The following is a 12885-nucleotide window of genomic DNA, read 5'->3' as shown; positions in this document are numbered from 1 at the left end:
TCCTTGAACCCACTCCCACCAAACCCAGACCGTGTAAAATCATACGGGGCAAAGCTTATTGCGCTGCTTATCTTTATTTGCAACCTTCTACAAACTCTTATCCTATTTGTATTTGTATTTATTTGTGTTTATTTTATTTGTATAGCGCACCAGGCCCAAGGGCATCTGGGTGCATATCTTGGTACAACATTAGTACAGGTTAGACAGTTACAGAGTGAGGGTTTCATAAAATTATTCATAAAAGTATACATGGGTTACAGTGAGGAGAAAGATGTGTGAGAGCAGAAAAGGCAAAATATATACAATACATAAAAAGCACAATATACAGGGTAGGAACTTGATGTTATTGAGGGTGAGCACTATATAGACTATTGCATTATAGTCAATATATAATATACAACAATATCTAAAAGTTAAGATATGGAATTTAATTACAAACGCAAGTAGGGATTAGTCTTGTGTAGTGGATAACCAGAGTTTCGTTTTTTGTTTGAATAAGGTCGGAGAGGATTCAGATCTGATGGTTAGTGGAAGCGAGTTCCATAGCTTGGAAACAAGAACTGGGAAGCATGCACCACCTGCTTTTTGCAGTTTGTATCTGAGGATGGTCAAGCAGTGTACTTGAGCGGATCTGAATGGCCGGGTGGGCAAGTACTGAGAGAAGCGAGAAGCTAGGTAGATGGGGGCCTGGTTGTTCAAACATTTGTGTGTGAGAGCGAGAGATTTCAAAGATATTCTTTGTGTTACTGAAAGCCAGTGTAGACTTCTCCTTGTTTCTGAGATGTGTGCAGATCTGGGGATATTGAGGGCCACTCTGATGGCATTATTTTGAGGAACCTTGAGTTTATTTAGGTTTCGTTGGTTGGTTCCTTGATATAAGGCATTGCAATAATCGAGTTTGGACATAACCAATGTCCTGGCCAGAGTAATGCAGTTCTGTGTGTAAAAGAAGGGGCGGCATGCTGTGATAAGCTTGCATGTGTATGCAGAGGCAGAGACAACAGCATTAGTTTGTCTGTTGAGTGATAATGTGGAATCAAGATAGAATGTTTTGGTGTCAGTGGACACTTTAATGGAATTGCTATCAATGTTGAAGGTTATGAATGATGGGTCAAGCCTATTCAGTCGCTGTTGGGAGCCCAAGATGAGAAGCTCTGTCTTGTCGTCATTAAGAGAGAGCTCATGTTGGGCCATCCAGGCTTGAATGACTTGAAAGATATTGTTCAATGCTTTCGAGTCCACCTTGTAATCACCAGCGATGGGAATGAGTATATGGGTGTCGTCGGCGTAGTTGGTATAAGTGACACCCAGATAATCGAGTACATCGAACAACGGTTTGGTGAATACATTATAAAGCGTTGGTGAGACGCAGGAGCCTTGAGGCACCCCACATGGCACTGGTGTCGGATCCGCGGATGAAGTGGGTGAGAATACCCTCATGTGTCTATTGTCCAGGAAGGAACTGATCCATTGGTGGCTTTTTCAGAGAAATGGGCAGCTGATTTCAAGTGATGACAAAGGATTTGGTGGTTGACCAAGTCAAAGGCTGCCGATAAATCAAGGAGTAATAATAAGGCCATTGTGCCATTGTCTTTTAAGCCCTCAATTTGAGTTTTGAGATCTAATAGGGCTGTTTCCGTCCGGTGCTTAGGTCAAAATCCAGATTGTCTGGTGTCGAGTAGATTGTTGGTTTCTAAATACTTCTGAATCTGTAGATATGCTGCTCTATCCAAGATTTTCAGAAGGAATGGGACCGTAGTGATGGGTATGTAGTGGTAGGTATGCTACGGTCAAGGGTAGGTTTTTTCAGCAAGCCTCCTTGAGGTTGTCAGGGACCGGGCCCGAATGAAATGAGGAATTGACCGGGCCCGAATGAAATGAGAAATTGATAAAGGTGGTGATGAAAGGGGAAAGTTCATGTGCGGATTCCTTGATGATAGGGGCAGTACAGGAATCACCCTGACAATTGGAGGGTTTAAATTTACTAATGATGCTTTCTACCTCTAGGATGGTAAAAGGAGCAAAGCTAAACAGTGTATGAGTGAATGTGGAGGTAGTAGTATTACTGGTCAAGAATTTGGTTTGGGAATTGGTTTGTAGACAACTTTGCTTGGCATTCATTTTAGACTGTAGGATAGTTATTTTGGTGAGGAGGGCTTTTTGAATATTGTTGCACCACGTGCTGTCTTTGCTGCATATATCAGGGATGGAAGAGGGGGATTCTAGTTCTTTAAGAATTTTGAATAACTCCTTTGTATTAGATTCTGCTTGTGAGATACGTTGGTTGTACGTCACTTTTTTTGCTTGTACAATAGCTTCCTTGTAGTTAAGAGATGCTATTGAAGAGGTTGTCTTTATTGGTCTCGCATGGGAGCCTTTTCCAAAGAGCTTCTGCATTACGTTTTTCTTTGCGTAATATTCTAAGATGTGGAGTGAACGTGTTCAGTTGGGCGCGATGTTTAGATTTACTTAATTTGAGAGGTGCTCTGGTATTAATAGCTTTGAGTAGGGTTTGGTTAAAGGTGTCCACTAGCACTGTCGGGTCATCATGTACCGAAGCAAAATTGTTAAGTATAGGCAAGATGAGAGGGCGCAGTTTGTCCCTGGTGATGTACTTTTTGTTTCTTGTGGGTATGGAAGGTGCAATATTAGGTTTGGTACGTGGGTCATTGGCAGGTATGTTAAAGATGATAATGTGGTGGTCAGACCAAGCGCACGGGGAGTTGGAGCTAATAAGCGTGTTGCAGTTTAGGTCAGCAATCCAGTCGAGCATTTTTTCCTTGTCATGGGTAGGTTCGTAAATGCGATGAGAGAATCCTAGGTTGGAAATATGACTGGCAATCTCACCGGCATGAAGGTCCTTAGGGTCCATTAGTCCAAGATTGAGGTCAACAAGTAGTAAGATTTGGGAGTTAGGTTTAGTGTTGTCGGTGAGGATGGACATGATGTCATCAGAGAATGAGGAGAGAGGGCCTGGAGGTCTGTAGATGAGGTGCAGTGAGGCTGTGTTAGTGTAGGATAGAGAGAGTTTGACTGATAAGGACTCAGCAGAACTAAGTTGTGTGTTAGGAATAAATCTCATGTTGATGTCATCTTTGTGAATCAATGCAACACCGCCTCCTTTAGAAAGGTTAGAGTTGCGGTCGCTTCTGATTATGGAGTATCCATCTGGGATAGCTAATGCCAATAGTGGACCTGAGGCTGCATGTAGCCATGTTTCCGTGATGGCGATGAAGTCAAGGTTTTGTGATGTGATGAGATCTGTGATGTCAAGAGCATGGGCCGAAAGGGATCTAGCATTAATGAGAGCTCCCTTTACCTCTTTTTTTAAAAGGGTGTTGGGATGGTCGGGCTGTGCCTGTACAGTTGGAGGTGGGATGATGGTTAGGCATTGGTGAGTATTATGATGGGATCGTGGTATATGAAGGAATCTGGATCGCAATCTGTGGTTTATCAGGTGGAGCGAGCAAGGTTGATTGGGGGTGGGCTTGGTTGCAAAGTGTTATAACCAAAGGGTAGTCGAGTTGAGATAAGGATTGGTTGTGTGGAAAAGGTTGGAAGTTTGGGTGTTGCTGTGGGTGGGCAGGATGGATGTAGTTCTCTACTTGTTATTTTACTTTTTCTCTTTCCTTTTCCTACAATGCCTTATTGCATTCCTTCCCACCTCTCTAGTCACCACGTTGTTGTCCACCATCAATCGCATAATCTAAATATTCAGTATGCCCCCTGCTACTGACCTCTCCCCTTCCATCTAATGTGATTTTTGGAACACCTGCTCTCTATGTACTAAAGCCCATTCAGTTCTAAATGTGTCACTCTGCTTCCAGCTTCATTTTCTGTGTCTGAATGAGACCCGGCTCACCCCCTTTAACAGTGTAACCCCTGACAATCACTCTACACCTTTATCTACCTCCCACCTGGCTGGACGGGGAGTGGGCATCAGCATTGTTTCTTTGCTTTTTTCACTTGTCCCCCTTTCGGTCCTAAATTGCTTTCATTCCCTACTTTTGAATACAACCTTGCCTGCTTTTCTAAACCGTATCCTATTGTTTTTTTTTCTTCTGTTTATGTACCAGCCTCCTGCACCTGTTACATGATTTTTTAATTATACTGACACCCGCTTTTCATCTCTTCTTCCACTGGAGTCACTCTCATTCTTCTTGGTGACTTTAATTTTCATGTTTCTTTTACCCACTTGAATATCCCAATCCTAACCTTAGCTGAATCATATCATCTTCTAACCATTCCTTCCCCTTCATCCCATTGCTCGGACTTTCCTCTTGATCTGATCTTTTCATCTGTTCCCTTTACCATCATCATCATGGTCATCATAAAAGTTTATTAGGAAACAAATTATCCATAAACCATTAACAGAATAAAAATGCATACATCACAAAAGTCAATTCAACGTATTAAAAAAATATCTAGAGTATAACTTTACAAACAATACATACAGATTTAAAATGTGCATGTGTGTAAGTCAGCTAATATCCACAAAGAGCAGCCAAACAATTCATTACGATTAAAATTTCAGAGCTCAATCAAATTCTGTGCCACGGTTTTGGATCTCCGATACCAGGCCCGTCTCAAATAATCCACCATACCCCAAGCCACTGGAATTGTAGCTGCCAACAGCAAATAACATAAGGCAGGCTTAGCCTGATACATGCCGGCCGATCTGAGTAGTGGCAAAAGTGTTCTCCGTCTTAAGTCTATATAATGTGGGCAGAACAATACAAAGTGTAGGAGATCCTCCGCCGGCCACTGACAAAAGGGGCAAGCTGTAGGTTGCACACTATGTGTCCAGCTTTTAGTTCGTGCCCCTAACCATAAGCAATCAAACGGTGCTCGAGGCAAAGTGCAGCGGTCTACAGGATTTCCCTTTAACTCTTTTGTTACTTCCATTCCATTTTCTTCTTTTGATCACTTTCTCCTCACTTTCTCTCTTGCTTTAAATTCTCCTTTTCCATTCCATTTCCAATCATCACCTTTTCAGTGCTGTGACTTTTACTCCTTCACTCCTGCGTCCTTTATTGCTGCTATCATCTGCTATCATCTCACTTCTTTCTTCTTTAGACACTTTCTCTTCACTTTCGCCACAATCCAGCTCATGTATAATTACTACCTCCCTTATGGATCCTCTTGACCCGCTACACCCTTCTTCCCCATTGATTCCTTCTCAGTGACCTTCCCCCAGCCATGGATGAATCCTTCCCTACACTCATCCCAACCTATTCAACGAAGGGCTGAGCGCTGCTGGATCAATCCCAATCCTCGTTTGATCATCTGTCCTTCTATATTGCTTACTCTGCTTATGATGCATTATTATTGACTGCTAAAAAAAGGTCACTTTACTGCTGGCCTCTCTTTCCTTTCAGACTCGTCTTTGTATTCTGCCCTGAATCGTACTGTGTCACCCTGTCCTCTTCAGCCTGCTACTTTTTTTGTCCCTCACTGCTACAGTTTATGCAGAATATTTCCCTGAAACAACTGCTCTTTGCTCTTCTATCTCCTGCTCTGCCATTCCTTCATCCCCACAATTAATCCTGCCTCCCCCTCCTTGGTAATATCCTCAGTCTCCCCACTTACTGACTCCAATGTCTCCACTGTTCTTGCTAATGCCAAGCCAATCTCTGCACCTTCTGATCCTCTCCTTTTTCCTCTGATTCCTTCTGTCTACCATTTTCATACAGCTCTTTTTTAAATTCTTCTCTTTCTAATGCCGTCTTCCCTTCATATTTCAAACATGCCTCTATCCAACCAATCTTGAAGAAACCTTTTCTTGCCCCTACTTGTCCTGCTAATCTAAACCTTATTCCTCTTCTGCCTTCTAATCTCCTTGAGCACATAATCTATACAAAGGTTTCCTCACATCACCATTAATGCTCTTCTCCCTTCCCACCAATCCTGGTTATGTTCTCATTGCTCCACTGGCAGTGTGAATTGGTTTTGTTACCTTTAAGCTTAAATATGTTCTGTCTCCATGCATGGCCAATCTTCTTCTACTTGCCCTCTTACCTATGGTGTACCTCAATGCTCCATCTTAAGTCCCTTACATTTTTCTCTCTAAACTCTCCTGCTTCTATAAATTATTCCTTTAGAATCTCCCATCATCTTTATGCAGATGATACCCAGAGCGTCATATCCTTCTCTGTGTTCACTCCTACACTCCAATCTACCTTCTTCTCTGATTCCACTATTCACCCCTTCTTCCTCCTCCTTCTACCTCTTTCCCTCTATCCTCAATGGTACCCTTTTCCTACTGCCCATAATGAGGGCATCGTTTCTGACTCTTGCTTATCCTTCTCTGCTAATATCTCTGCCATGTCTCAGTCATGTTGCTTTAAACTTTACAATATGTGTGATTCCCGCCTATTTCTCACTGCTAAATCTACTAAGTCTTTACTCTCTCCCCTTGTATTATCTCATCTATTCTACTACTATCCTTCTTGGACTTCCTGCCTATCAACTTACTCCCTCCTTGTGATCTATATTTCTTCTGTTTGTCTACTTCTTCAATCATTTCCATGTGATTACATTTCTTCTGCTTTACTTTCCCTCCATTGGCTTTTGTTAGATTCTCGGTTTTCATATCATTTTCTTTGCATCGTCTTTAAAAGTCTCTACGATCTTGCCCCACCTTATCATTCTTCTTTTATCTCCTTTTATTCCCCTTTCTTGTTCTCTCAGGTTTAAGTCCAATGGCTCCTATTTGTCCACCGACCACTTGCATTTGTTACTTTTCTCTCCTAGTACCCACATGCTGGAACACCTTCCCTCTATCTCTCTATTCTATCTCTACTTTCCCGCTTTTGAAGACTGACCTCAAGGAACATCTGCTCTCTGCCTGAGCATGATGTCTTTATGTGCTTTCCCATTGTTGTATCATTGTAATTAGTTCGGAGCTTTGGCTTTGGCATAAAGCTCTATAAAAATACAATCAAACATAAACACAAATTAAACTGCACAGTAAATGGACTTACGAGAAAGGCTAGAACAAGTTGAACTCTATTTCAAATGTGTCCATGATCAAAATTTCTGATTGTGTGCTGACACTCATTCAGTTGCTTAGAGCAAGGAAGCTTTCTTTAAAACATTCTCTAAGCTTGCAGATGTATGTTACTGCTGAGAGATCAGGAATACAGGAGTCATTATAATGGAACATTTGAAAAACGAAAGGGTTGTCAAGCATGCAAGAGAATGGGGCTAAACATTAATAACGTACAAGGCCTCCCTGTCTATAAAATTCTGAGGAGAAAGGGGACAGATATATTGCTTGCTTGTTATCCCAGAGGATGGCTTCAATCCAGCCAACGTTCAACATTTCAACCACCCAACCCTTTCCACTTAAACATCCAAATAGATGGCCTAACAGTGTAAAAAACTGCAAATAGATCTAACAAGACCAGACTTCTTTCTCTCCCTCTATCTCAAATCAGAGCTCGTCCAGAATTGTAGTCATAGCAGACTCTGTGCCTCTGCTTGGATTTAAACCATACTGCATACAAGCAAGCTTATGTCCCTCAAGTTTGAAACTGCAATGTAACTACTCACTCTGAAACTTTAGCAGAGTGGGGATGATTGAGAAATTATGAAATTCTCAAATATTCTCAGTGGAACAAACGAGGAAATGCTCATGATACTCCTTATGTGATTTCCAATGCAACAGATATTGAGATATTCATGTGCAACAGAGTTAAATAAATATTTTCTCAAGATCATTTTAGAGATGCGTGTGACATTTACAGATTTGCTCCAGTTTCTGTCTTTGTGAGACAGGTATAAGTTAGTAAGGACAAATCTGAAATTCTCACAAGACCCTTATGATATGCTCTTGTGTACATTTTTGTGAATTAGGCTAGATGCATATTTTCCTTTACAACCATTGCCACTTGTGTTCATACCTGTGCACCCCAAGAAGGTGTTCTCAGGGACAAGAAAGGCTCTTTAAAACAACTCAATGAAAAACAGTCCTTTCAAAACTCACTATAAAGATAGACACAATAGATAGATAATATAATATCATTAAGAGGTCAGATGAAAAGTCTGACATCTACATTATTATTATTATTATTATTATTATTATTATTATTATTATTAATAATAATAATAACTTACTATTCTTTTGTTTCCTGGATTCATTTGATTGTGATACATGTATGGTTTTCTGAAACGTTTAGGCACTCTGGCAAAATAATATTGAATATACTATAGGTGAAATGTTGACAAAGTATCTCTTTCTTCATTTTATGGCAGGAATCAAACATGTATGGACATATCAGTGTGAATAAATAATTGCTCATATTCCAGAGGTCTGCAATCTTTTGGCTCTTGGAGGTTTTGAACTACAACTTCAATCAACATAGTAAATACTAAGGGAACCTGGGAGTCATGTTACACACCATCTGTACAGTCACAAATGGCATGCTCCTGTTCTTTAATTAAGTCTCTCTTCTCAGTCTGCCAGTAACATTATAGCACATTAATAACATGGCCACTTTAAACTCAAAATCATGAGTGCTGAGAGAAACCTGAGTGTATCCTCACACCTACTCCTCTTGGGTCCTCTTCTCAGGTGGCCAAGGAAAGGCCATCATTTTTGGATCCTGACCCTGGGGGTGGAGAAATGTGGGAGGATCACCTGTTTAGAGGGTACTTGGTGATTGGGAAGAGAGTATACACAGGTGAGACTTGATATCCCCCTTTCCCTTGTGAGAACCAATCAAACCCTCCCCCAGCCTCTAAAGGCTATTGCAAAACATCTCCCCTCATTTCCTCTTATTCAACCCAATAAAGTACTGGGACGAGGAAGAGGTGACTAGGAGCAGTGAACACTAGTACGTGTTTTTAGCACTCTAGTACTGAGATGAGGAAGAGGCCTTCAGAGTGTTGTAAAGGGCAGGTAAGTCCCAAGTGCTCCACTAATTGTGACCAGTCAATTACACTTTGGAATTCAGACATGCAACCCTGTCAAGTGGTTGCAGGTGTATAAAAAGGAGGGAGAACAGCAACATTCAGATCAGCAGGGAATCCTGTATGCAAGGGGCAGCCGGGGTGGGTCCTGAAGGAGAGCCAGGATGCTGGCAGAAGACCCCAAAGAACTGTGGAGCCCAGGCCAGGCCGACCATGAGAAGGCCACAGGTATGGGAGCCTAAATGTTCGAAGGTTCTCAGCTGGAACTGCGAACAGAAGAAAGAAAGCAAGGTGGAAAACAGCATCAGCAGTGAGGAACCAGAGCTGCCGGTGGGAGACAGAGAGAAATGAAGTGCAAGCGGAACTCGTGGTTGAAGGAAAATGTACAAGCGGAGCCCAAAGGGAAAGCACAGCTGCCCGGAGAAGACGTTAGGGACCGGTGAGTGAAGACAGAGAATCATTCGAGCCGGGGCGCTCCCAGGGGGTGTAGGAAAACCAAAATGAATGCTGAATGACTGAAACAGCATATGCACGATGAAACAAACCCAAAGCCACGTGTTGAGAGAAGATTAAGGAAAATATAATCTGCACGCACAAGAGTAAAATAATACAGATATTGAATACCAAACTAAATGACAGCTTTTGGCAAAGTTATGACTTGATGACAAGTGTATGTGATACTCAAATACTGCCTATTTGAAAGCAAAGAGCATTTAATTTAAAACCAGAGGTCGAAGTGGGCGGGAGCGGTCGGGAGCAGTGCTCCTAGACTTTTTATTTTTCAGTTTCACTGTTCCTATACTTTTATTTTAAAAATAAACCATTCCGGAACGGTTTAGTTTTAAAATAAAAGTGTAGGAAGAAGTTGAAGCTTGCACTTCAGTGCACTGCACTGAACATTTCCTTAAATAATAGGTGTGTTTGTTTGGGGGTTTGGACTGTGTGTGGGAGGGGGCGCAGTGATGGGGTTTGTGGAGAGTGGGGCAGACTAGCAGACTAGCAGGGAACATAGCTCCACTACTTTTTTTCGTGCACTTCGGCCACTGTTTAAAACACAGAAGAAAGCAGGTATGGAAGATTGCAAGAGAGCATGAAATCAAGGTGGTGAAGCCAACAAAACCACAGTGGAGCAAACTTTGCATAAATACAGGGCAGCAAGACTAGATACCGACAAAGAATATGTGACACATTGTGCAAGGCCAAGAGGGTGAAGAGAGGAAGCCAAGTGAATGTGAATCAGCACACAAAGCCAAGAATCTGACAAAGAGAAGCCAAGTGTTAACCTTCACACAGGTAGAGTTACAGAATCTGGGTGGGCTAGAGAGCCTAGGGTTCCTGGTTGCATGACCTGTAATGGGAAGAGCGTGTCGTCTGACAACAGCGCCAAGATCAGGGAACCCTAATTATGAAAACCAAAGAAGTAGCTGAAGTGAAATAAGAAAAAGCAGGAGTGTAAAGTTGATTTGGGGCTGTTTCTGAACATTGCGAGATTGAGAAAACTTATACGTTGTCTTGAACTTGGGGAAGGGACCACCTATGTTTTGTGGAACTGCCTTGAACTTGGGGAAGGGAACCCCCAAGTTTTGAGGAACTCTCTTGAACTTGGGGAAGGGAACACCAAGGATTTGTGGAAGTATCCTGGGAAAACCAATCCAAAGACCTTTGTGGAACTTTCTTGAACTTGGGGAAGGGGAGCTAAAAAGTAAGCCAGGAGTCGGAAGAAGCTCAGAAGCTTATTTCAAACACTATTTCTTTTATTTATGACATCCATACACATTGTTTAGCTTTAGTTGTGAGGGCAAGTATAGGTTTTGGACACCGACTTTTAAGTTGAACTTTCTGACTCAGACTTTCCTTAGTTTCTTTAGGTAAAGAAATCCCACCATAGTATAGGGCAAGTTAGGCGTTCTTCCATACTGACATTTGTTTGAACTTTGAATATGTTGTCTGTGTCTTGCTTCATGATGCCTATACAGTGCTCAACACGTTGGTTGAATTTCTTTGCCAACATTGACGTGCCTTTGTTCATCCACAGTAAAATGTTGATTGTTTCTACCAAGAAAATCATATGTTACATGTGGGGAATGTATAGGGATGGTGCCCTCTGCTGCCACCCTGACTGCACTCCTACAAAAAATCCACCATCATCAACTCTGCCTTTATCAAAAAGATCAACATGATCTGCCAAAACATTGCTGGCAGCACACAAAACATCCCATCTCTCAAAACCATGACTACCTAGAACACTTTCATTACACTCACTATGGAATACCACACTGTCAACCTAGTAACCCTCGAAGCCATATTATGCATAGATAACATCCTCCCTACCTCTGTATCCAAGACCCGTCCAACAGAAGCACTCCTACCTTGCCTGAAAATCATCAACATATCCTTAAATAAAGGCACCTCACCCTCGACCTTCAAACCTGATCAAATCTTGCCACTCCTCAGGAAACCAACAATGTGCCCTGGCAACCTCAGCAACTACCATCCCATCAACCACCTTCCCTTCCTAAGTAAGTTCCTTGAGAAAGCAGTAGCATGCAACTCCCCCAGCACATCAAAGACAGCAAACTCCTTTAGTCCTACCAATCTGGCTCCAGAACAGCTGCAGCACTGAAATGGCTACCATCAAAGGGATCACTGACACCCTTTAAATTCACGATTGTGGCCATCCTTGCCTCCTGGTTCACCTTGATCTCTCAGCAGCATTTAACACAGTAGACCACCAGACACTGGCCGACAGTCTACATCACCACATGGGGATCAGTGAGATTGTCCTCAGGTGTTTCAAATCCTACCTTGCAACTCACCACTAGTTGGTACAAATAGATCCCTCCAGCTTACTCTACCCATCACCTTTGAAGTCCTGCATGGATCATCCTCTCCTCTGTGATCTTCAATATGTTGTGGCATCACAACACATCCACCTCCATCAAAATGAATGGGTGATATGCTCACCACTGTTTCCTCCCCAGGGTGCTTGTAGATCTATTGCTGCCTAGTTGATCTCCCTCTCTCTCCCCACTTGCTAGCTGTTAGCTCACTGTACACTTGTACCTCTGCTTTCCTTATTGTGCCCTTCCCCTATGATTTTCAAAGCACTCCATTTCTTCAGGAAGTTAGGTTTTCACTCAATAAATACACTAATAACAATATGTATTATATTAATGGATGCTAGAATAATTCCCCTAGAAATGTGGAAATAATTATATGCTGATGTTGGTTATTATTCCTGCTGCTACACCTGTGACCATTATTTGAGAAAAGTGGTGTGGGTGATGGTAAAGTTCTACTACCTTCATTGCATTTGTGGCTTATAGCTTAACTCTTGATCATATGCATCTGTTTAGAACTCTTCTACATGTGGTTGGAATATTACTTGAAGGCAATTGCTAAAGTGCTTCCTTGGATCTGTATTGCAGAACCTTTGCCCTTGTGTGTTGTCATTTTACAGCAACATTTGCATGAGTCAAAATTGTTATTTGCAAAAGTTAATTTTAGTCCAAAGCATATTTGCACTGTGGAAATGATTGCTACTGCTGGTTAGTGTCCAACCCCAAATATATCATGGCCCAGCCTTTACTCAGAAACTAACAAAACAAAGCACAACTTGACCTCTGGCCTACATACATGCAACTGCAAACAAATAATTCTCCTTGGGTAGACAATGTCTGCGTCCTTCAGACTCAGTAAGAAAAATAAAGACTGTTTTCATTGCCAAAGTCAGTGATGATAAAGCACCTTTCAACGGTCCCCATATAATGTTTTAATCAGCTCTGAAGCTGCAGGCACAAACAGAACAATATCCTCATGTCACGGCCTCCATAAAGAAACACCGTCAGGATTCAGCATGAATAATTCATAGTGCACATTATGTATGGAGGGCGTTTAATATATTTTGAGCACGTTTCATAAGATGAATGTGCACTCCATTTTTAGGTCTGCACATGATTGTCCTCACGCACA

At 41.9% G+C, this 12885-nt stretch overlaps 1 protein-coding gene across 2 annotated transcripts in view; it reads left to right on the top strand.

Annotated features, from left to right (window-relative positions):
• The window catches only part of CSMD1 (CUB and Sushi multiple domains 1), a 5442057-nt gene that overhangs the window by 2707137 nt on the left and 2722035 nt on the right, over positions 1-12885 (top strand). The window lies entirely within an intron of this gene.

Source organism: Ambystoma mexicanum, chromosome 4p, assembly GCF_040938575.1.
Source record: "Ambystoma mexicanum isolate Mex_15411 chromosome 4p, UKY_AmexF1_1, whole genome shotgun sequence".
Classification (NCBI taxonomy): domain Eukaryota; kingdom Metazoa; phylum Chordata; class Amphibia; order Caudata; family Ambystomatidae; genus Ambystoma; species Ambystoma mexicanum.
Note: the sequence above shows the minus strand (reverse complement) of the source record. Positions and strands in the feature narration are given on the sequence as shown.